Source organism: Aythya marila (assembly GCF_965140915.1).
Source record: "Aythya marila genome assembly, chromosome: W".
NCBI lineage: Eukaryota > Metazoa > Chordata > Aves > Anseriformes > Anatidae > Aythya > Aythya marila.
In genome coordinates, this window is record NC_139081.1 from 14227970 (window position 1) to 14254151 (window position 26182).

General features: G+C 44.7%; 1 protein-coding gene across 4 annotated transcripts in view; it reads left to right on the plus strand.

Annotated features, from left to right (window-relative positions):
- The first annotated feature begins 454 nt into the window (after positions 1–454).
- LOC309889418 (vasculin-like) overlaps positions 455–26182 on the plus strand; it is a 74538-nt gene continuing 48810 nt past the window's right edge. For 3 of the 4 annotated variants that reach the window (XM_082782238.1, XM_082782241.1, XM_082782240.1), the window contains exons 1-3: positions 455–558; positions 3251–3318; positions 13125–13215. The gene's annotated coding sequence lies outside the window, so the exon portion shown is untranslated. Of the gene's footprint in view, positions 559–656; positions 806–2470; positions 2538–3250; positions 3319–13124; positions 13216–26182 lie in introns of those variants that run through there. The other variant, XM_082782239.1, reaches the window with a different exon arrangement.

Here is a 26182-nt window from a genome sequence, read left to right on the forward strand (position 1 = left end):
TCACTCGTAAGTTCAAGCTATTTTTATAAATTTAATGAAAATGCTATTTTTTTTAGTTAGTTTGTTTAAACGGTGATACTGGGCTCTCACTAGTTTCAAATCCGGCGAGCAGGGTAACTTAACTCTGTTGCCTTTGCTAGCAGCGCTCAGCCAGCCGCTGCGGGCAGCGGCTGGGCCGCGCAGTTCCCTACGCAGCCCCGCCCACCCGACGGTGGGTGATGTTCTACTGGTCTCTTCCGCCCACATCCGTGGGAAGATCGTAAGGCATGCATCTTTCAGCGGTGTCTGGGATGGTTTGTATGATCGCGGCCTGAGCGTTCGTTTCAGTGACTGGTCCTGGCCACTCGGCGGCTTGTACCAGTGTACGGCCGCTAGGGCCAGTAAGGCTGCGCCGCCGCACAATTCATTACGTCGGTGCTGGGAACTCCCGCGGGCGAGGCAGGACGCACGTTAAGGATTTCCCCGCCGTCCCGCGTTGAACGTTCGGGATTGTTCTCATAACGTCACGGCAGAGAACTCCTGCAGGCGAGGTGGGGTCGCATACCTCGTCGGCGGCCGGTAAGCCCCACCTCAGGCTCCTGTGGAATCGCGCGGTAGCTCTCGCGAGGTTTGGGCGCGCTGAACGTTGTAGCTCGGAGTGGCGCCATTTTGGGAGTGAGGTGATTGGTGTTTGTACATGTGTGTTTGCGTGTGTGGTGCTCTTGCGTCTGGGGGTTCTTCGTGATTCTTGGGGGTGGAGAGTCGCTGTTGCTGCGTACGGTGTGGTGGCGGCAGCAGCAACAACAACCGCCGCCAGGGAGCAGAGGTGGAGTATTTAGGGTGGGTGCTATTGTGAGGGGTGTGGGGCTGCCCCTCTTCTTCCCTTGCCGTAGGGTCCCGTGTGGCGGGAGGCCCGCCCAAGGGAAGGCGGGGGGGAGCCCTGCCTGGGGAGGCAGGTCTGGCGGAACCCTTCACGGCTCCCGACGCTTTATCAGTAGCAAAAGCTCTCGCGGAGAAGCTAGGGATTTCCCTGGGCTGTTCCCCCACGCTGTGGCCGGCTGCCTGCCTGCCTCGGTGCTGCTCCCTGCGGCTCAGGATTCCTCGGGCAGCCCCCGCCACTTTTTCGGGTTTGCTTCGTGCCTTGTTTGCTGTCTCTAGTCTGGGTCAGCGCCTTCCTTCTCGGGTGTCCTGCAGGCTGATTTTTTTTCCCAATAAAATGAGAAGCGTCCTTTTTTTTTTTTTTTTTTTTTTTTTTCTCCTCTTTTCCTCGGAGACCGGAGAAGAAGATGCCTGCTTCTTTTATAAGGACAGGAGAACGTTAGCACTGAAGTGCTGTGTTCTCCGGTGCATGCCCGCTGCGCTCTCCAGGGTGTGAGTGCAGGTTTCACTAGCCTTCTGTATTGGGATTTTGTTGCCTGACTGCATGCACGTTTACTTTTTAAGATTCAGATATATCTATTTGTTTGTAATGCCGGTTAAGATTTCAAAAGTGAAAACTGATGGCTCTGATTCTTTTCCCTTAGGTAATTTGGATTACAGAGAGAGCCCTGGATGTTTGGCTTGTTTTGCCTTAGCTGGTAGGGAGGAAGAATGGTGGAGATCGACCTGCTGTAGTTGCTTTTTTTTGAAAGTGGGGAGATATCGGACACTGATTGTGGATTACTTGTCCAAGTGTATCCTCCTGAAAAGGCTTCTGGAACAATCAGTAGGCATCTGGAAAGTGAATTGGAAGTTGTGAGCTTTCTCTTTCTAGAAGCACAGAGCGCTTCACCCTTGGACACTTCACATGTCATGGATACATGGCTGAATGTATCAAGTTTGGAATGCTTTGGTTGTCAAAATAACGTGCTTCTTGGTTTTTAGTTACTTTTTTTCTTTCAAGCGATGTTCTGTCTGAGTCATAGGCATAACCAATTTTGTGAACTGACTCCAGATTAAGTGCAGCCTGAGTTACTGTGTAGATGTTGCTGAAAAGTTTCATGGCAGATATTTTTACCCCCCCCCTTTTTTTTTTGATTTTCTAATATAGTCTTTTGTCATTTTGCACTAAGACCTATTTTCTAAATGAAAAACATAACAGTAATTTGTTTGTAATTACTTCTGTTGAAAAATGTTGTTGCCGGTAAGCAATAGAGTGATATCCAGATAGCTGTTGTTTACAAATGTCTCTGCTCTCTGAAATTAGGAAATGCTATTTAGTTCAGATATAAAAATTGTTGGTTTTTTTTTGGCTTTACAGTTTACAGTATAAAAAGTGTATTTATTTCATCTGGAGTTGATGCTTCTTATAGTGATATGTATATGGAATAGATGAGAGGAGAAGCCTTCAGAAAGAAACACAAGCTTCTTAAGTTAGAGACTTAGCAAGCTTTGTAAATAGCCTTGTGGAATCTGTAAGCAAGAAGGATGGGTAGCTGATTCCTGTGATGTCAAATTCATGTCAAACAGCTATGAATGTAGTATCAACAATAGCTTGTGATATTATCTCAAGGAAAACAAACTGGAAAAACATAAATCACGTGGTGCTAACGACACCTCGTGTGGTCCTCTTGGATTAGGTAAGTATTGTAGTGTTCATAAACAAATTTACACTTGAATAAATATTTTGTTGGTAGAATGGTTAAATTAGTAACAGTTTCTGCCTAGAGGATGCTGTTTTTCTTTTGAGAACATTGAAATGAGCTTGCAGAATCTAGGTTTTATTTGTCAATTAATGGAATATCTGTAAGGATTTGAAGAATACATGCACTACTACAGAGAGCAATTTGTATGTAGGAGTGTGATTCTTCTGGGAGACTTAAAAAATACATCTAGACTGAATCCATAGGTAACTTATCCCTTTGTGTTAATATTGTAATCTCAATAGTGAGCTGTTATGCTTCTTGAATAGGTCTGTTGGATGGCTTGTCCTTCCAACAGGCATTTTTGTAGCACGAAGGTATTGATGTAGCTTTTTAAAATCTATTTCCTTTCGCTGTTCTTTGTCCTGTATGGAAGCAAATTTCTATTCTTTCCATTGAAACTTTAAGGTTGTATTCAGAGTAATTTCCTGTTCTGTAATGGGAATGAGTCTGGTTTGAAACTATATCATAACAAAAAAAGCAACCCTCCACAACTTTCTTGTGAAGGATTTAAAACCAAAATATATTGGCTAACTAACCAATTTTATGTGTTAGTTGTATTGGTGCCATCTTCCCCTGTAATTGATTTATCAATGTAGATACAGTTAACCGTGGAAATTAATATATATTTGTAATATTTTTCTTTGCAGGCTTGATTTCAGCTGAATTGCTACTGCCTCAAGGAAAATTAAGATGGACGGAACAACTTAATTCAAAAGTCAGTGGTAATTTTATGTAGTCGTGTGTCGTTTCCCCCCCCCCCCTTCCCCCCCCCCTTCCCCCCCCATTTATTCATAAAGCTTTAAATAATTAAAGCATTATTGGGTAGACTATAAATCGAGTCTCTGTTAAAGGTGACACATTTATTGTAGTCACCATCTTTTCAAAAATAATTCAGAGACTCTGTGATACTAAACTATTAGTAATACTGAGATAATAAAATAAAAAGAAAAAAATCTAAGGACATTGCAAAGATTTTTGAGAATATGGCTTGCGTTAAAGCCTGGCAGAAAAGTAACTTTAAGCATGGGAAATTATGCTGAAGGACTGCTACAGTGGTTTTTTTTTTTTTTTTTTTTTTTTTTCCTGTAACGTTTTATTTTTACTACAAATAACACTTGCTTCTAAGTAAATATTTTAAATTTCTTAGGATCAATGAAGTAGTTCTATTTTGTGTTACCTTGTCAGTATCTAAAAGTTGGATTTAGCTTCGGTATTTTGTTTTCTTTGAATGACTTTGCTGTTTTGTTACTTTAACTTCTGTCTTTTCAAAACAGCAAAACTGAAATAGGAACTGTTTAAGATAGGAGTCTTTCTGTAATTTCTTTCTTTTCTGCATTGAGTTTTTTAGTGTGGCTGGGATTTGAGTGAATGAACTGAGCCACTTGTAAAGGAACCAAACTAATAGAATTGCCTTCATTATTTTAGCTGGAGTAGTCTGTTTTGCTTTAAACCATTTGGTGAATGGAAAGAATTCAGGCATAAGTGGCTATTAGATTTTGTTTATTATATGCCCACAAACATAGTAAAATGCATACTTGTTCTTAATAGAAAAAAATCGTCTGTTTTTCAAGCTATTAACTTTCAATACTACAAGAAACTTTTACTTCTTGATGGGGGAGGGGGTTCATGCTGAAACTGAGGAACTATATCCCCTTACTGCTTGAAATCACATCTTTCTCTTGTGGATGTTTTGAAGTTTGCCTTTTAACTTTATTAAATTATTTATTTAATCATACCAGCAACCAGAAAGATGTATTCTTTTTTGCCTATTTTTATACTGTTTGCACTTGGAAAGTGCAACTGTTCTGATTTGTATGCATGTGCATTTGACGTGGTGTGCTTTACAGCTGTGCCCTTGTACAGTGAGCAAAATTCAGAGTTGGATGAGGCCTATTCAGGAGAAAATGCTTAGCATGACGGTCTACTGTAATACCACCTTTAGGTTTTTATTTGTGTAGTGCTGACAGTACGTTAAGTGGTTTGTAGATAAACATGAAAATAAGGTACTTGCCCCAGGGAGCTTATACTTCAAGCCTTTATTTAAACATACCTTTTGTATTGGAATAAACGAAGTGGAATTTGCCGAGGCGATCGGCTCCATTTGCCGAGGCGATCGGCTCCGGGGCAGACGCGTTCTGCAGCGGAGCGGGGGATCGGGCCAGGCAGGGCTAATTTTTTCCGGCATCGAGCCTACTTGAGGGAGCCGCCAGGACCCGGCAGCCCTCGTGAGGGAGGCTGACGAGGCGAAGGCGGAGCCAGCAGCGCCCCCTCCCCAGCCGTTCAAAAGCTGCCCCTAGGGAGCGCGAGCGACCAGGGCGTGGCGCGTCAGAAGGGCGTGGCGCGGCAGTTCGCGCAGGCAGGGCGCGCAGGAAGGGCAGAGCGCTCCCCCTACACACAAACAACACCTCGTTAACAACAGCCGTAACTAGGTGATAATGGTCGCCACCAGGCACGGTGCGCTCTCCAGAAAGTCGGTACACACGCAGACCGACTACCCGTTAAAAAATGCAGCAGTTCAGGTCACCGGATGCATGGAGTGTCTGAGCCTGTTGCTGCCATCGGCAGGAGGCAGAGAAACTGCGTGCATGAGGTGCGAGCAGGTGGATGATCTGGTCCGCATGGTGGCGGAGCTCAAGGAGGAGGTGGAGAGGTTGAGGGCCATCAGGGAGTGTGAGCGGGAGATAGACTTCTGGAGTAACTCCCTGCAGGGCCTCAAGGGGAGGTGCTGAGGTGAGACTCCTCAAATGGGGGTGGACCCCCTGCCCTGTCCCCATCGGGCAGAGGGAGGGGATCTGGGAGCTGAGGAGGAATGGAAACAGGTCCCTGCTCGACCTCGCAGGCGATGCCCTCCCCTTCCGGCCCCACCTTCCCAGGTGCCCTTACGCAACAGGTTTGAGGCCCTGGAGCTCGACAGACCAGTAGCTGAGGAAGAGGTGGCAAATGTTCCCAGGAGGATGCCTGGGGCGAGGAGGTCAACTCCGCGCCTCAGGACTGCCTCCACCAAGAAAGACAGGAGGGTTATTGTTGGAGACTCGATTCTTAGGGGAACAGAGGGCCCTATTTGTCGGCCTGACCCTACCCGTAGGGAGGTCTGCTGCCTCCCTTTGGCCAGGGTCAGGGACGTTGCCAGGAAGCTTCCTAACCTGGTACGCCCCTCTGACTATTACCCCCTTTTGATAGTCCAGGCGGGCAGTGATAACATCGAAGAGAGAAGCCTGAAGGCTATCAAACGAGACTTTAGGGGGCTGGGCCGGTTAGTGGAGGGAGCGGGAGTGCAGGTGGTGTTTTCGTCCATCCCTACAGTGGCAGGGAGGGGTTCAGAGAGGACACGGAAAGCCCACCTGTTAAACACGTGGCTCCGGGACTGGTGCCAACGCAGAAATCTTGGGTTTTTTGATCATGGGGCACTTTACTCAGCACCTGGCCTGATGGCCGCAGACGGGTCCCTATCTTTTAGGGGAAAAAGGATCCTGGGCCAGGAGCTGGCAGGGCTCATTGAGAGGGCTTTAAACTAGGTAGGAAGGGGGATGGGGCTGAGGCTAGGATTGTTGGGGCTGTGCCAGGGGGAACAATGGCAAGGCCAGAGGATAAGGCAATGACCCAGCTGAAGTGCATCTACACCAATGCACGCAGCATGGGTAACAAACAGGAGGAGCTGGAAGCCATCGTGCGGCGGGCAGGCTACGACTTGGTTGCCATCACGGAGACGTGGTGGGACCAGTCTCATGACTGGAGTGCTGCAATGACTGCCTATAAGCTCTATAGAAAGGACAGGCAGCATAGAAGGGGTGGTGGTGTGGCTCTCTATATTAGAGAGTCTTTTGAGGTTGTAGAACTCGAGGCTGGGAATGACAAGGTCGAGTCCCTTTGGGTTAGGATCGGCAGGGTCAACAAGGCTAGTGTCCTAGTCGGGGTCTGCTATAGACCGCCGAACCAGGATGAGGAGACGGATGAGGAGTTCTACAGGCAGCTGACAGAAGTTGCGAAATCTTCAGCTCTTGTACTCGTGGGGGACTTCAACTTCCCTGACATATCCTGGAAGCACAACACAGCCCTGAGAAAGCAGTCTAGGAGGTTTCTGGAGAGCGTGGAAGATAGCTTCCTGATGCAGCTGGTTAGTGAGCCTACCAGGGGTGGCGCCCCGCTAGACCTTCTCTTCACAAACAGAGAAGGACTGGTGGAGGATGTGATTGTCGGGAGCTGTCTTGGGCAGAGTGACCACGCAATGGTGGAGTTCTCTATTCTTGGCGAGGCCAGGAAGGGGACCATTAAAACCGCTGTATTGGACTTTCGGAGGGCTGACTTTGAGCTGCTCAGGACACTGGTTGGTGGAGTCTCTTGGGAGGCGGTTCTGAAGGGCAGAGGAGTCCAGGAAGGCTGGGCGCTCTTCAAGAGGGAAGTCTTAATGGCGCAGGAGCAGTCTGTCCCCACGTGCCCAAAGACGAGCTGGCGGGGAAGAAGACCGGCCTGGCTCAACAGAGAATTGTGGCTTGATCTTAGGAGGAAAAAGAGGGTTTATAAGCTTTGGAAAAGTGGGCAGGCCACTAAGGAGGACTTTAAAGAAGTAGCGAGGCTGTGCAGGGACAAAATTAGGAAGGCCAAAGGTCATCTGGAGCTCAATCTGGCTACTGCCGTTAAAGATAACAAAAAACGTTTCTATAAATACATCAACACAAAAAGGAGGACTAAGGAGAATCTCCATCCTTTACTGGATGCGGGGGGAAACTTAGTTACAAGAGATGAGAAGGCGGAGGTGCTCAATGCCTTCTTTGCCTCAGTCTTTAGCGGCAATACCGGTTGTTCTCTGGATACTCAGTACCCTGAGCTGGTGGAAGGGGATGGGGAGCAGGATGTGGCCCTCATTATCCACGAAGAACTGGTTGGTGACCTGGTACGGCACTTGGATTTGCACAAGTCGATGGGGCCAGATGGGATCCACCCAAGGGTACTGAGGGAACTGGCAGAGGAGCTGGCCAAGCCACTGTCCATCATTTATCAGCAGTCCTGGCTATCGGGGGAGGTCCCAGTTGACTGGCGGCTTGCAAATGTGACGCCCATCTACAAGAAGGGCCGGAGGGCAGACCCGGGAAACTACAGGCCTGTCAGTTTGACCTCAGTGCCAGGAAAGCTCATGGAGCAGATCCTCCTGAGAGTCATCATGCAGCACTTGCAGGGGAAGCAGGCGATCAGGGCCAGTCAGCATGGCTTTATGAAAGGCAGGTCTTGCTTGACGAACCTGATCTCCTTCTATGACAGAGTGACGCGCTGGGTGGACGAGGGAAAGGCTGTGGATGTGGTCTACCTTGACTTCAGCAAGGCTTTTGACACCATTCCCCACAGCATTCTCCTCAAGAAACTGGCTGCTCTTGGCTTGGACTGGCGCACGCTTCGTTGGGTTAGAAACTGGCTGGATAGCAGGGCCCAAAGAGTCGTGGTGAATGGAGTCAAGTCCAGTTGGAGGCCAGTCACTAGTGGCGTCCCCCAGGGCTCGGTGCTGGGGCCGGTCCTCTTTAATATCTTCATCGATGATCTGGACGAGGGCATTGAGTGCACCCTCAGTAAGTTCGCAGATGACACCAAGCTAGGTGCGTGTGTCGATCTGCTTGAGGGTAGGAAAGCTCTGCAGGAGTATCTGGATAGGCTGCACCGATGGGCTGAGGTCAACTGCATGAAGTTCAACAAGGCCAAGTGCCGGGTCCTGCACCTGGGGCGCAATAACCCCAAGCAGAGCTACAGGCTGAGAGAGGAATGGTTGGAGAGCTGCCAGGCAGAGAAGGACCTGGGAGTGATGGTGGATAGTCGGCTGAATATGAGCCAGCAGTGTGCTCAGGTGGCCAAGAAGGCCAACGGCATCCTGGCTTGTATCAGGAACAGTGTGACCAGCAGGGCTAGGGAGGTGATCGTCCCCCTGTACTCAGCTCTGGTGAGGCCGCACCTTGAGTCCTGTGTTCAGTTTTGGGCCCCTCGCTACAAGAAGGACATCGAGGTGCTTGAGCGGGTGCAGAGAAGGGCGACGAAGCTGGTGAGGGGCCTGGAGAACAAGTCCTACGAGGAGCGGCTGAGGGAGCTGGGCTTGTTCAGCCTGGAGAAGAGGAGGCTCAGGGGCGACCTTATCGCTCTCTATAGGTACCTCAAGGGAGGCTGTGGAGAGGTGGGGGTTGGTCTTTTCTCCCACGTGCCTGGTGACAGGACGAGGGGGAATGGGCTTAAGTTGCGCCAGGGGAGTTTTAGGTTAGATGTTAGGAAGAACTTCTTCACTGAAAGGGTTGTAAGGCATTGGAACAGGCTGCCCAGGGAAGTGGTGGAGTCACCATCCCTGGAGGTCTTCAAAAGACGTTTAGATGTAGAGCTTAGGGACATGGTTTAGTGGGGACTGTTAGCGTTAGGTCAGAGGTTGGACTCGATGACCTTGAGGTCTCTTCCAACCTAGAAAATTCTGTGATTCTGTGGAATTGAATCTGTAAAATGATGTAGGGAAACTGTGTAGATAATTAGCTTTCTTAGTTAGTGCTTCATGAGCTAATGTACTTGAAGTTACTTTTCTTCCTCTCTCTTCTGAGTTGCTTCTATTTTAAAATGTGTGGATAAAACAGTTTGACAATTATAATTTATCAGGGATGTCTGGGGAAGTTGCTCATTTCTTTTAGTACTGGGAATACTTTTTACCTGCAAGGAGAACTATTCACAGATCTGATTGAAAATTAACTTGAGTGAGGCTTGGCACACTTCTTTTTTTTAATTTTGTTATTGTGTTTTTGAGTAGTAATGTTACACAGTGACTGATGATAAAATTGTATGTCGTGCTATCAACTCTTCCACAGTTTTTTTTTTTTGTTTTTTTGTTTTTTTTTTTTGTAAGTATGCTCAGGGAAACAGCTGAAATACATAAAATCATTTTTCAGCTTTATATACTTGGGGTATTTCAAAGCTGCCATCTTTTACAACTGTTTTTTCTTTAAATTCCTTGTGAAGACTGCAAAGTGCATACAAGTGTTAGGTAATGTATGCTGAACTGATGTTTCACTAATGTTTCAGCTTTTGGACTTTGGTCTCTTGCCTTGTAAGGTTCAGTGTTTATCCAGTTTTCCACTAAATGGTACTGCAAGTGTAGGATTTCAAGCAGAAAGAACCTGGTTGTAGTTTACCTTCAAATAAGAAGTTATTCAGTGCTACAGAATACCACTATTTTTGCTTTTTTTTTTTTTTTTTTTTTTTTTGGGGGGGGTGGTTTAGTTCAAAGAAGACAAGCTTTTTTTGGATAAAAGTAGTGATCAAGTTATTTTAAGCTTTCTCACAATCCTGTCTGTTTCTAAAATGTCTAAAAGATGTTTTGATTTGTGACACTAATACTGAAGTCACAGGAGTGACCTAAACTCCACTGCTCATAAAGCATATCTATATACAGAAAACAGACCATATGATAAAGAATAATAGCTGGGAATTTTAGAACATCTGTCTCTCAGGAAGTCTACTGATGTTCTAGGTCCTTACAATGGTAGTAAGTATTCCTCAGTAGAGTCATCCCCATGTGAAGAACTTCAGCACTAAGTAGGAATGAAGGTGGGTTTTCCTTGTATTTTTGTTTGTTTTGCTAAGTCACTATAATGTTGGGTCTTACAGTTGTATCTTTACCAGATTATTAATGTTGGCTTAAATGATTAAAAAATTGACTGATGCAGTTTGATGTCCTGCAGTTCTCATACCTTGGCATGTCACAAGACTTCTGGAGGTGTTCAAATCTGATGGGGACTTCATCCAGTTCCCAGTGCAGGAAGCCGTAGTTCTCATGCAATTATTTTTAAAGATGAGGCAAGAAGGTAAATTAAAAAAAAAATAAATCATTTTTTCTCCCTCATTTTCCAATGCTAGAGTTCTCAACAGAACAATTCTGTATTGGATGGTGAAATAGTGAAACAAACTGGAGATTTTACTTGCTCTGCAGTAGCACAGTTGAGAAAGAAGAGACTTCAGCTAGGTTGTTCAGAACTTCTGAACATACGTTGACCCTGTGTGAGAGAAGACCTTTAAAGGTTCAATTATATTGTCAAAAACTTGCACCTCTAATAAAGGTAAACAAATTTCAGAGAACCACAGAACTTTAGGGAATTACTGTATCTAAACTTAACCTTGTTTGTAAATTTTTTTGTCTGTAAACCATCTTCTACCTTGAAATAAGGGGTGGAATTTACACCCACACTTTCCCTTTAAAGTGTTTTAAGGTTAATTATAAAGATTTAAGCTTACTTTGTTACAGTGTTACAGCTGTGGCTGTGCATCTACATAGAGAGAAAACAAGGAAATTAATCTTTTCATGGAATTATAGTCATTAAGGTTGGAAATGACCTCCAAGGTCATCTGGTCCAACCATCCCCCCCCTACCATCAGTATCACCTACTGAACCATGTCCCTAAGCACCACATCCAACCTTTCCTTAAACACTCCTAGGGACAGGAATTCCACCACATCCCTGGGCAACCTGTTCCAATGACTAACCACTCTTTCTGACAATATTCTTTTTTCATAACTTCCAACATGAGAACTGTTTTGTTGTAATAGTTGACTGGTCATAAATCACTGCAAAAGCACAAGTGTTTGCACTTTCAAAAATGGCAAAGCTTATGTTAGGACTTGAATGTTCTTTTCTCTTATGAATGTACAGTTTTTAGATAGCAAAATAACTTGAAATTAGCTTGTTTCGCTTTGTTCAAACTAAATGAAAATGTAAGGAAGTTCTCTAAAACGAGAATAAAATGGAGGTATATAAGGTTTAAACAGAAGTATTGTTTAAAGCTTACACTTAGAAACTTCAAATTAGTGCTACTCTGAACTTAGAGAAAACAGGGAAGGATGTGTTATCACAAGAAATTTTCTGTTTAAAAGAAGGTGGTTTTGCAGAAAAAGGAAAAACTTTTATTTAACTACTTAATTGAGGTAAAGATCCTGAACATTTCTCTTTATGAAGAGGGACTAGTCTGGCTAGGACTTGAGCATATACTATCTTAGAATTCAGAGCAAAATTTTGTAATTCTGCAGTTGATGCTGTATCAGGTGAGGTAAATTAATGAACCTGGCCCAAGATGGGAAACCTGTAGGGTCAATTCATTCTGTAGCTTGGTTATTCCAGAGTTGCTCTGTTTCAGTGAGCATGTTGCCTGCTACTTCTCCAGAAAGCCCTTTGACCTTGGCAAATAGATTTCTCTTTGTATTGTAATGAAATGCAGTACAGTTGGTGCTCGATATCTCTGCTAGTGTGAACATTGTTTTAATTTCCCTGTAGAAAATCATGTGTCTTCATTTCCTTCTATTGTGGTTTAACCCAGTCAGCAGCTGAACACCACACAGCCATTCACTCACGCTCCCCCCCCATCCCTCTCTGGGATGGGGGAGAGAAACGAAAAAGTGAAGCCTGTGAGCTGAGATAAAGACAGTTTATTAAGATGGGAAAATAATAACGCTAATAATAACAATGATGATGATAATAGTACTACTAATAATAATGTGTATGAAACAAGTGATGCACAATGCAATTGCCCAGCCTATCCCTCAGCAGCTGCCCCCGCCACCCCGGCTAGCCACCCCTATATATTGTTCAGCATGACGTCAGATGGGATGGAATACCCCTTTGGCCAGCTTAGGTCAGCTGTCCTGGGTCTGTCCCCTCCCAGCTCTTGCTGCACCCCCAGCCTGCCTGCGGGCAGGACAGAGGGAGAAGCTGAGACGTCCTTGGCTTAGCGTAAGCACTGCTCTGCAACAATTAAAGCATCAGTGTGTTATCAACACTCTTCTCTATCCTAATCCAAAACATAGGACCCTACCAGCTACTAGGAGGAAAATTAACTCTATCCTAGCTGAAACCAGGACATAAATCCACCCCTTATTCCATACCATTTATGTTGTGCTCTGGTTGCACTCTTTCCAATACATTTAAATTAATCACCATTTTCATCTATCGTATATAGCAATAATGGTAGTGATGACATACAGTATTATATAATAATTAACATGATACAATTCAACTCATGGGCTATTCTCACCCAGTATTAAATCTCCTTGAGGTACACACCGGACCTCCCCATTCTTTTGCATTACCTACCAAGTGCATCCAGGTCCCTGAGCAAAAGCTATTCCACGAATGGGTTTGCCTTCTCCTGAGGCAGGAGTAGCCCAGACTGTTTTACCCAGCATGTTTCTTATGTGCACTACAGGAACTTTATCCCCTTCTACAGTACGTAACAGGTTGGATTGGGCAGGTCCAGCTCGGTTGGCAGATCCCCTAGTGTTGACTAACCAGGTGGCCTTTGCCAAATGCGTATCCCAATTTTTGAATGTCCCAGCGCCCATTGCTTTCAGTGTAGTCTTTAACAGTCCATTGTATCGTTCAACTTTCCCAGAGGCTGGTGCATGATAGGGGATGTGATACACCCACTCAGTGTACTCTTTGGCCGAAGTGTCTATAAGGTTGTTTCGGAAATGAGTTCCATTGTCTGACTCAATTCTTTGTGGGGTGCCATGTCGCCACAGGACTTGCTTTTCAAGGCCCAGGATGGTGTTCCAGGTGGTGGCATGCGGCGCAGGATATGTTTCCAGCCATCCGGTGGTTGCTTCCATCATTGTAAGTACGCAGCGCTTGCCATTGCGGGTTTGAGGGAGTGTGATGTAATCAATCTGCCAGGCTTCTCCATATTTATATTTCAGCCATCATCCTCCATGCCAAAGAGGCTTTGACCGCTTGGTTTGCTTGATTGCAGTATATGTTTCACAGTCATGAATAACTTGTGCAATAGCAGTCATGTTCAGGTCTGCCCCTCGATCATGAGCCCACCTGTATGTTGCATCTCTACCTTGATGGCCTGAGGTGTCATGGGCCCATCGGGCTATAAATAATTCATAGAATCATAGAATATCCTGAGTTGGAAGGGACCCTTAAGGATCATCAAGTCCAACTCTTGACACCGCACAGGTCTACCCAAAAGTTCAGACCATGAACTAATAATTCACCCTTATGTTGCCAACCCAGGTCCACCTGGGCCACTTCAATCTTAGCAGCCTGATCCACCTGCTGGTTGTTTTGATGTTCTTCAGTAGCACGATTCTTGGGCACGTGACCATTAACGTGGCGTACCTTTACAATCAGGTTCTCCACCCAGGCAGCAATATCTTGCCACAATGCAGCAGCCCAGGTGGGTTTGCCTCTGCGCTGCCAGTTGCTCTGCTTCCATTGCTGTAACCACCCCCACAGGGCATTTGCTACCATCCATGAATCTGTGTAGAGATCGAGAATTGGCCACTTTTCCTGTTCAGCAATATCTAAAGCCAGCTGAATGGCCTTCACTTCTGCAAATTGACTCGATTCAGCAGCATCTGCAACTTGTCGTGTAGGACTCCATACAGCAGCCTTCCATCTCCGATGCTTCCCCACAATACGACAGGACCCATCAGTGAACAGGGCATATTTCTTTTCATTTTCTGGTAGCTTGTTGTACAGTGGGGCTTCTTCAGCACGGACCACCTCCTCCTCTGATGATATCCCAAAGTATTTGCCTTCTGGCCAGTCTACAATCACTTCTAAGATTCCTGGGCGACTGGGGTTTCCTATTTGAGCCCGCTGAGTAATCAGTGCAACCCACTTGCTCCATGTAGCATCAGTTGCATGATGTGTAGAGGGGACTCTTCCATTGAACATCCAGCCTAGTATCGGCAGCCTGGGTGCCAGGAGGAGCTGCGCTTCATATGCTGCTCCTTTATAAGCTGCCAATAACTCTTTTTTCAGTGGGAGTGTAGCGGGCCTCAGATCCTCTGTATCCCTGACTCCAAAACCCCAGGGGTCGACCTCGAGTTTCCCCAGGTTCTTTCTGCCAGAGGCTCCAGGTGGGGCCATTCTCCCCGGCTGCGGTGTAGAGCACGTTGTTTACATCTGGTCCTGTTCGAACTGGCCCAAGGGCTACTGCATGCACTATTTCCTGCTTGATTTGTTCAAAGGCTTGTCGTTGCTCAGGGCCCCATTCAAACTCATTCTTCTCATGGGTTACTTGGTAGAGCAGGTTTACAATCAGACTGTAATTTGGCATGTGCATTCTCCAAAACCCCACAACACCTAGGAAAGTTTGTGTTGCTTTTTTGCTAGTTGGTGGAGACATAGCTGTTATTTTGTTGATCACATCCATTGCAATTTGATGACGTCCATCTTGCCATTTTATTCCTAAAAACTGGATCTCTCGTGCAGGTCCTTTGACTTTATTTTGTTTTATGGCAAAACCAGTCTTCAGAAGGATTTGGACTATTTTCTTCCCTTTCTCGAAAACTTCCTCTGCTGTGTCACCCCACACAGTAAAGTCATCGATGTACTGCAGGTGTTCAGGAGCTTCCCCCTGTTCCAGCACAGACTGGATCAGTCCATGGCAAATGGTAGGGCTGTGTTTCCACCCCTGGGGCAGCCGATTCCAAGTGTATTGGACTCCCCTCCAAGTGAACGCAAACTGTGGCCTGCACTCTGCTGCTAGAGGGATGGAGAAAAATGCATTAGCGATATCAATTGTGGCATCCCACTTGGCTGCCTTCGATTCTGGTTCATACTGAAGTTCTAGCATGTCCAGCACTGCAGCACTCAGTGGTGGCGTGACTTCGTTCAGGCCATGATAGTCCACTGTTAGTCTCCACTCACCATTAGACTTTCACACTGGCCATATGGGACTATTGAAAGGTGAATGAGTCTTGCTGATCACTCCTTGGCTCTCCAATTGATGAATTAGCTTATGGATGGGAATCAGGGAGTCTCGGTTGGTGCGATACTGCCATCGATGCACAGTTGTGGTAGCAATTGGCACTTGCTGTTCTTTGACCCTCACCATCCCACAATAGAAGGTTCCTCTGAGAGACCGAGCAAGGTAGATAATTGTTTAATGGCCTCTGTCTCTAAGGCAGCTATGCCAAAAGCCCACCAGAACTCGTTTGGGTCCTTGAAATATCCTCTCCTGAGATGCACGGAGCACTGCTCTGCAACTAGTAAAACATCAGCATGTTATCAGCACTCTTCTCATCCTAATTGAAAACATAGCACCCTACCAGCTACTAGGAGGAAAATTAACTCTGTCCTAACTGAAAGCAGGACACCTTGTAAATGATCACTCTTTTGTAAGATGTCCTGCAGGCTTGCTTATTGGGTCTCTCTGAAACTCATATGCTTGATGCACCTTCCTGAGTTAAGAAGAATTTGATTTATTTGCCATAGCTCATTACCAAGCAAAGCAGCAGCACCTATCTGAATACGAACAACATTGAATAATATATACCTATGTTTTTTTAAGTCATAATGAAACTATAGTATATTTTAATGCTGATGGCTTATTTATTTTATCTATTTATACATATACTGACCTTATGATGGTAAGGTGGGGGTAGATTATCAAACAAGTTTGTAGCTGAAGGGTAGAGTTAAGGTTCCAACTTACGGTTTGTGGTATGCTGTATTTAAGGTAATAATCTGTGAGGCAGTAGGTAAAAGATCATAAGGTATGTGCTGTTTAGATGTGCATACATGTCAATTTTAGATTTTTCTGAAAACTGTGTGCATATATGTGTTTTTATTCTGTACATGTGTTTCGCTATACAAATCAATAGACTGAAGTTCTAAACTGCTCTTCAGGGAGCATCAAGAAATTTGAATTTGTCTTCATTTAAAATCTTATAAAATCTAACTTCGGGAATTCATGGCTAGAAGCTTCCTTAAATTTAATATATTTACTACTTCACTCATAAGCTTCGAGTATTCCTACTTGTTTGAGTTTATAATTGTGTTTTTTAATCTTCTAACAACCTCTGAAATACCGTGTCATAGAAATTGCTTCCTGTAAAATAATTTAGGCTATCCACTAAGCATGAGAAATATAGAAACTGAAAATGTAGAACTATTATTTCCTTGTATCTAGCTTCTGGTCATGGCTTCAGCTGTCAGGTTTTTCTAATTTTTAGTATTTTGAAATTTAGTTTTTGTATAATACTTTAGTTGGCTCTATTTAAATGGATTGTATTTAAGATGATAAATCCTTGAAATGGTCAAAAGTAAACAATCTTTTAGTAAATGAAGTTTAGATTCTAGGTGTTGTGGTGACTTTACTATTTTTCTGAACAGCTTTCTCCTTACTATAGTGGTGCCATTGGTCTTATGCCTCCCTGCTAGGACATAATGAAAAAGCAAAACTATTTTTATTTGTTCCAGTGGTTCAGACAGTGTTATGGACTCAAATATTTCTTGCCAACAGTAATGAAGCATGTCTTCAATATTGAAGACAGTTCTCTGGGCTAAGGAAGTATTTCTTCTGTATACTGAAGAGAACTCCCTTCTGCTGGCCCTCTTCAACACCAGTGGGACTGTCTTTCCTCTGCCTGCTAAATACTGGTTAGACAAGTTAACATGCTGTTAAAATTGGGTGGGGACAGTCTCTGATCTCCTGTCCTTGTCATCTTGATGTTCTGCTGTGCTTTTTTTTTCCAACCTCAGTAGAAGGAGATCATGTTAGGGAACACTTTAAGATATACAGGAGTCCATGGGGCCTGACCAGATACACCTATGAGTGCTGAGGGAGTTGGCTGATGTCATTGCAAGGCCATTTAAGCTTCTAGAAGATCATGGTGATTGGGATAGGTTCTAGAAGAGAGCACACGTTAATCCTCATCAGAAAGGGGATCCAGGGAGCTATAAGCCTGTTAGCCTCTCTTCAGCCTAGAGAAAGATGGTGGAACAACTGACCCTGGATGCAATTTCCAATTGCCTCTTGGTCCTTTGTGTGTTTGGGAACAGTCAGCATAGCTTTATGAAGGGGAATTCATGCTTAACTAAGCTAATAGCTACAGTAAAGCAACTAGAATGGTAAATGAAGGGAGAGCAGTGGATGTTATTTATTTTCAGAAGACATCAAAAGTCTATTACATTCTCAATAGAGAACCTGTCAAAGTATGTGTTAAACAACTGAACAATCCCAAAATAGGCTGAGTGGCCAGGCCCATCTCTGGTGGGGTAACTCAGTATAAACTCAGGTGGGCAGATGAGTTCCACCGCAGCCGCACTCCCCCTCTTCCTCCTCAAAGGGGAAGAGGGAGAAAATATGACACACAGGGATGAAGGTTTGAGTTAAGGATGATCCAATTTTTAGGAATAAAATGGCAAGATGGACATCGTCAAATCCCAATGGATGTGATCAACAAAATAACAGCTATGTCTCCACCAACTAGCAAAAAAGCAACACAAACTTTCCTAGGTGTTGTGGGGTTTTGGAGAATGCACACGCCTGTCGTGGTTTAACCCGGCTGGCAGCTAAACACCACGCAGCCGTTCGCTCACCCTCCCCCCTCCCTCTCTGGGACGGGGGAGAGAAATGGAAAGTGAAGCCCGTGAGTTGAGATAAAGACAGTTTAATAGGACAGGAAAATAATAATAACAAAATAATAATAATAATAATGTTACAATGGTGATAATAGGAAAGTAATAATAATATGTACAAACAAGTGATGCACAATGCAATTGCTCACCACCCGCTGACCGATGCCCAGCTTAACCCCGAGCAGTCCGGCCCCCTCCCCCCGGCTAGCCACCCCTATATATTGTTTAGCATGACATCAGATGGTATGGAATACCCCTTTGGCTAGTTTGGGTCACCTGTCCTGGGTCTGTCCCCTCCCAGCTCTTACTGCACCCCCAGCCTGCCTGTTGGCAGGACAGAGCAAAAAGCTGAGATGTCCTTGGCTTGGTATAAGCACTGCTCTGCAACAATTAAAACATCGGGGTGTTATCAGCACTCTTCTCATCCTAAGCCAAAACACAGCATTCCACCAGCTACTAGGAAGAAAATTAATTCTGTTCTAACTGAAACCAGGACACCTATCCACCCCTTATTCCATACCATTTATGTCATGCTCAGGTTACACTCTTTTCCATACATTCTAATTAGTCACCTACAGTAGTCATAGTAGTGATAACATACAGTATTATATAGTAATTAACATGGTACAATTCAGTTCATGGGCTATTCTCACCCAGTATTAAATCTCCTTGAGGTACACACCGGACCTCTCCGTTCTTTTGCATCACCCACCAAGTGTATCCAGGTCCCTGAGCGAAAACAATTCCACGAATAGGTTTGCCTTTTCCTGAGGCAGGAGTAGCCCAGACTGTTTTACCCAGCATATTTCTTACATGCACTACAGGAACTTTATCCCCATCTACAGTACGTAACAGGTTTGATTGGGCAGGTCCAGCTCGGTTGGCAGATCCCCTAGTATTGACTAACCAGGTGGCCTTTGCCAAATGCGTATCCCAATTTTTGAATGTCCCAGCGCCCATTGCTTTCAATGTAGTCTTTAACAGTCCGTTGTATCGTTCAACTTTCCCGGAGGATGGTGCATGATAGGGGATGTGATACACCCACTCAATACCATGTTCTTTGGCCCAAGTGTCTATAAGGTTGTTTCGGAAATGAGTTCCATTGTCTGACTCTATTCTTTCTGGGGTACCATGTCGCCATAGGACTTGCTTTTCAAGGCCCAGGATGGTGTTCCAGGCGGTGGCATGAGGCACAGGATATGTTTCCAGTCATCTGGTGGTTGCTTCCACCATTATAAGTACCTGATGCTTGCCATTGCGGGTTTGAGGGAGTGTAATATAATCAGTCTGCCAGGCCTCTCCATATTTATATTTCAGCCATCGTCCTCCATACCAAAGAGGCTTTGACCGTTTGGCTTGCTTGATTGCAGCACATGTTTCACAGTCATGAATAACCTGTGCTATAGTGTCCATGGTCAGGTCCACCCCTCGATCACGAGCTCATCTGTATGTTGCATCTCTACCTTGATGGCCTGAGGTGTCATGGGCCCATCGGGCTATAAATAATTCACCTTTATGCTGCCAATCCAGGTCCACCTGAGCTACTTCAATCTTAGCAGCCTGATCCACCTGCTGGTTGTTTTGATGTTCTTCAGTAGCCCGATTCTTGGGCACATGAGCATCTACGTGACGTACTTTCACAGCCAGGTTCTCTACCCGAGCAGCAATGTCTTGCCACAAAGCAGCAGCCCAGATGGGTTTGCCCCTGCGCTGCCAGTTGTTTTGCTTCCATTGCTGTAACCATCCCCACAGGGCATTTGCTACCATCCATGAATCGGTGTAGAGATAGAGAACTGGCCATTTTTCTCGTTCAGCAATGTCTAAAGCCAGCTGAATGGCTTTCACTTCTGCAAACTGACTCGATTCACCTTCTCCCTCAGCAGCTTCTGCAACTCGTCGTGTAGGGCTCCATACAGCAGCCTTCCATCTCCGATGCTTCCCCACAATACGACAGGACCCATCAGTGAACAGGGCATATTTCTTTTCATTCTCTGGTAACTGGTTGTACAGTGGGGCTTCTTCAGCATGACCCACCTCCTCCTCGGATGATATCCCAAAGTATTTGCCTTCTGGCCAGTCCATAATCACTTCCAATATTCCTGGGTGACTGGGGTTTCCTATTCGAGCCCGCTGAGTAATCAGTGCAACCCACTTGCTCCACGTAGCATCAGTTGCATGATGTGTAGAAGGGACCGTTCCCTTGAACATCCAGCCTAGTACTGGCAATCGGGGTGCTAGGAGGAGCTGCGCTTCAGTACCGACCACCTCTGAAGCAGATCGAACTCCTTCATATGCTGCCAATATCTCCTTTTCAGTTGGAGTATAGCGGGCCTCAGATCCTCTGTATCCCCGACTCCAAAACCCCAGGGGTCGACCTCGAGTTTCCCCAGGTTCTTTCTGCCAGAGGCTCCAGGTGGGGCCGTTCTCCCCGGCTGCAGTGTAGAGCACATTCTTTACATCTGGTCCTGTTCGAACTGGCCCAAGGGCTACTGCATGCACTATTTCCTGCTTGATTTGTTCAAAGGCTTGTCGTTGCTCAGGGCCCCATTCAAACTCATTCTTCTTACGGGTTACTTGGTAGAGCGGGTTTACAATCAGACTGTAATTTGGGATGTGCATTCTCCAAAACCCCACAACACCTAGGAAAGTCTGTGTTTCTTTTTTGTTAGTTGGTGGAGACATAGCTGTTATTTTGTTGATCACATCCATTGGGATTTGACGACGCCCATCTTGCCATTTTATTCCTAAAAACTGGATCTCTTGTGCAGGTCCTTTGACTTTATTTTGTTTTATGGCAAAACCGGCTTTCAGAAGGATTTGGACTATTTTCTTCCCTTTCTCAAAAACTTCCTCTGCTGTGTCACCCCACACAATAATGTCATCGATGTACTGCAGGTGTTCAGGAGCTTCCCCCTGCTCCAGTGCAGACTGGATCAGCCCATGGCAAATGGTAGGGCTGTGTTTCCACCCCTGGGGCAGTCGATTCCAAGTATATTGGACTCCCCTCCAAGTGAAAGCAAACTGTGGCCTGCACTCTGCTGCTAGAGGGATGGAGAAAAATGCATTAGCGATATCAATTGTGGCGTACCACTTGGCTGCCTTCGATTCAAGTTCGTACTGAAGTTCCAGCATGTTACAATGATTTGTGTTACTTTGGAACTGCCAGAATCATGACACCTTTTTCTCAAGCATTCTGCCAGTTTTTGAGGATTTTGCAGTTGTTCAGGGGTGAATTTCCAAAACACTGGGGGTGCCAACTGCTCTAGATGCCTGCCCATATCCTCCCATACTCCCTGCCACCCACAACTATACTGCCTCCGGGCAGATCTGCGGATGAGCTTCCTAAGTAGTTGTTTAACTTTAAGCAGAACCTGAAGTGCATTCAGGAGGCAGAACAACAAGACCATGCTGGTCTGAGTATCCCAAGGATATTCAATATCTTGGAGAGCTATTGTAGCAAGCTTGGAGGGTAAGAGGGTGGTGAAGGAGGAAGGCATAGTGATCCAGGAGGATACAGGGGTGGTGAAGGAGAAAGGGAGAGTAATCAAGTAAGAAAAAATATCTTCCCCTTTCCCCTCCACAGATTGACTTCCTAACGGAAAAAAGCAATAGGTATAATTGCTAATAGTTTCCAAGATACAGTTTCCAAAATACAGAGTCGACGATGTTACGGAGTACAAATACCAAGTTAGAGTCATGACCAGATATCTCATCGTCTCATAAGCCATTGCTACAACACTCAGTACCATAATGATCTGAAACCAGGGCCCGGAGAGGATAAACAACATGACAGAGAGCAAATACGGAAAATAATGTACTATAATACTCAATTTGGAAAACAGGCGCAGCAGAGTTGAGATTAAAGCAATCAGCATTATGACAAGTGACTATTAAGCAGGTCTAATACTTACACCAATTTTAGTTTAACACACTGTGGTCAGATCTGCCGTTATCTCAACCTTTCGAGCCCCACGTTGGGCGCCAAAAAGACTGTCGTGGTTTAACCCGGCTGGCAGCTAAACACCACGCAGCCGTTCGCTCACCCTCCCCCCTCCCTCTCTGGGACGGGGGAGAGAAATGGAAAGTGAAGCCCGTGAGTTGAGATAAAGACAGTTTAATAAGACAGGAAAATAATAATAACAAAATAATAATAATAATAATGTTACAATGGTGATAATAGGAAAGTAATAATAATATGTACAAACAAGTGATGCACAATGCAATTGCTCACCACCCGCTGACCGATGCCCAGCTTAACCCCGAGCAGTCCGGCCCCCTCCCCCCGGCTAGCCACCCCTATATATTGTTTAGCATGACATCAGATGGTATGGAATACCCCTTTGGCTAGTTTGGGTCACCTGTCCTGGGTCTGTCCCCTCCCAGCTCTTACTGCACCCCCAGCCTGCCTGTTGGCAGGACAGAGCAAAAAGCTGAGATGTCCTTGGCTTGGTATAAGCACTGCTCTGCAACAATTAAAACATCGGGGTGTTATCAGCACTCTTCTCATCCTAAGCCAAAACACAGCATTCCACCAGCTACTAGGAAGAAAATTAATTCTGTTCTAACTGAAACCAGGACAACGCCAAATTACAGTCTGATTGTAAACCTGCTCTACCAAGTAACCCGTGAGAAGAATGAGTTTGAATGGGGCCCTGAGCAACGACAAGGGGAAAAATCAGAGGTGGGAGGCTGCTGTATGGAGTCCTACACGACAAGTTGCAGATGCTGCTGAATCGAGTCAATTTGCAGAAGTGAAGGCCATTCAGCTGGCTTTAGATATTGCTGAACAGGAAAAGTGGCCAATTCTCGATCTCTACACAGATTCATGGATGGTAGCAAATGCCCTGTGGGGGTGGTTACAGCAATGGAAGCAGAGCAACTGGCAGCGCAGAGGCAAACCCATCTGGGCTGCTGCATTGTGGCAAGATATTGCTGCCTGGGTGGAGAACCTGATTGTAAAGGTACGCCACGTTAATGGTCACGTGCCCAAGAATCGTGCTACTGAAGAACATCAAAACAACCAGCAGGTGGATCAGGCTGCTAAGATTGAAGTGGCCCAGGTGGACCTGGGTTGGCAACATAAGGGTGAATTATTATTATTAGTTCATGGTCTGAACTTTTGGGTAGACCTGTGCGGTGTCAAGAGTTGGACTTGATGATCCTTAAGGGTCCCTTCCAACTCAGGATATTCTATGATTCTATAAATGTTACTACCTCTGTAAAATCCCTGGATACTCTGTAACAAGTCTTGTATGTGTCTGCACTGTAATCTGTTTTTAAAGTGTGTGGAGATATGAGTTCTGCTAACAGGTGCTTGCTAGGTTCTGCACTATGCTTGCCCTATAATGGTCTTACACTTCCTGGTTAGAAGTTACTGCAATATATTGCCAGTTTGCCTGCTTATTTATCGGTTGTGATTTAACCTGTCAGACTGTTAAATACTACACGCTTGTTTGCTTCCCCCCACCCCCAAGTGGGATAGGGGAGAAAATTGAAAAGTGCAAGAACTCATGAGTTGATAAGGATAGCTTAATAATAAGAAGGAGGGGAATAAACCAAGTGATGCACAATGCAATTGCCCAGGCAGCCCCCCAGCAACGGTCCCCTCAATTTTTATTGTTCTGTGTGACATCCTATGGTATGGACTATCCTTTTGGGTCAGCTGTCCTGGTTCTGTCCCCTCCCAGCTTCTTGTGTACCCTTAGCCTCCTTGCTGGCAGGACAGCATGAGAAGCTTGAAAAGTCCTTGATTTAGTGTAAGCACTGCTCTGCAACAGCTGAAACAGCGTGTCGCCTGCATTATTTTTCTCCTAAGTCCCACACACAGCACCGTACCAGCTACTAGGAGGAAAATTAACTCTATCCCAGCCAAAACCAGGGCATTATTGAAATCCTTCAGGAGTGAAGGAGGGTGAAATCTGTAACTGACAGTTCTGGTGGCAGGAGTCCTTTTTTCCTCCTGGTGAGTGGGGGGGGGGGGGTGGTAAGATTTTTATATATTCAAGAAAATGCAGAAGTCTTATTAAAAAGCCACCTAGCATTTTCAGAATGGAGGAAAAGGAGGAAAATTTTCGGGGGGGGGGGGGGGGGGGGGGTTTAGTCTTGTCGTGGTTTAACCCGGCTGGCAGCTAAACACCACGCAGCAGTTCGCTCACCCTCCCCCTCCCTCTCTGGGACGGGGGAGAGAAATGGAAAGTGAAGCCCGTGAGTTGAGATAAAGACAGTTTAATAAGACAGGAAAATAATAATAACAAAAGTAATAATAACAATAATAATAATAATAATACAATGGTGATAATAGGAAAATAATAATAATAGTATGTACAAACAAGTGATGCACAATGCAATTGCTCACCACCCACTGACCGATGCCCAGCCTAACCGAGCAGTCCGGCCCCCTCCCCCCGGCTAGCCACCCCTATATATTGTTTAGCATGATGTCAGATGGTATGGAATACCCCTTTGGCTAGTTTGGGTCACCTGTCCTGGGTCTGTCCCCTCCCAGCTCTTACTGCACCCCCAGCCTGCCTGTTGGCAGGACAGAGCGAAAGGCTGAGATGTCCTTGGCTTGGTATAAGCACTGCTCTGCAACAATTAAAACATCGGGGTGTTATCAGCACTCTTCTCATCCTAAGCCAAAACACAGCATTCCACCAGCTACTAGGAAGAAAATTAATTCTGTTCTATCTGAAACTTCTGTTCTAACTGAAACCAGGACAAGTCTCATGGTCACCACCTAAGGGAAAAATGACTTAATTGCAATGTTATATTTGTGTGCATGTATTTGTGTAGTTAAACAGTTTCATGTATAACAATTCTTATTTTCTGGCATTTAAGCATAGTAGGAATTGACAGATTTGAATATTTGAAGTCTTAAAGTTGTTCCAGAATCCTGTTCTTCTGATCTTCAAAACCCCATTTCCAGCTGTGTTTTTTTTTTAATTATTTTTTTTTTATTGTCATTTTGTGGTGTTTTGGATTAAAACACCTCTTTTCTCAGTGGAATTTACTCCTTCAGATGTTTATGACCAATGGTTAAATATATCTTAGTTCCTCATTTTGTGAGGCAAAGCAAGCAGAGAAGTTTTCTTAGAGGCTTCTTTTGTCCATGATGACTGAAGTAGTTTGCTATTGCCCTTGGAAAAATTTTGAATTGATGACGGTATTCCAAATGTGGCCTTACTTGTATTTTGTTTTGTGATGATATAAAAAAGAAAATGTTCAGGGAAGAACGACTGTGCTGTTTAACATTTGTTCGTTTGTTTGTTTTTAATTAATTTGGTAAGCCCAAGCTAAAGATAGTTGTTTTAGTTCCATCTTTTTGTTGTGTTTTTTTTTTTTTTTTGGTAACGTGGAGTTCTGGGAGTTGACTCTAGATGATGTTTTTCTTAGCCTTTTCACAGAAGTCTTGACTTCTGATTCATGCGGTTGCTTTCAATTTCCCTTTTCTCAACACGTTACTACTCTTTCTAAAACAGAGGCAAAATATATTAAGCTTTCCTGAATACTGTTGTGCTAAGACAACTTTGTTTTAAAAGTGTCTCCAGCTACTTTAAAACTGATGAAAAATACTTTGTCACAAAAGGACCCTATCAACTCCATCATGAAAAAAAAAAAAAAAGACAAACTGATTTTGATTGTTTGATTATACGGTGTAGTGTTCTCGCTTCAGCTGCTAATGTGGCTCAAAGTGGGTGACTTATCTTTACGAGATCAAATCTCTTCACTGTACAGTGTTTGGAACTAGCTGTTCATTTTTACTTGGTGTTCGCTGCCTTATTGATGTTCAGACCTCACAAAACAATAGAATTAAATTTTCAGTAATTAAATACTGGAATAATTTTTGCACGTTACCTGAAACAAAATTCTTTACAGACTTCTTAGATGACCCTCAAGAAAAAAAAATGAATTAATTTTTTCTTTGCTGCAAGCTATTCTACTATCCACGTGCATAGCAAAACATACATTTTGTGAAGATTTTAATCTAAATCTATACCAATGGAAGGCTTTTTTATGAAGTCACTATGCAGAACTTGAATCAGACATCAGAAACTATTGCTACCGTGAGACTTAATCAGACTGCTAAAAATGTTCAGGAAACTGAAATGCATTTGAACGTTAATAGTAAGAGGATAGCAATATTTCAGTATCCTTTTATTGCCTTTTTAGAATTTTACAGCTCTGTTTCAGTGATGGGCAACCT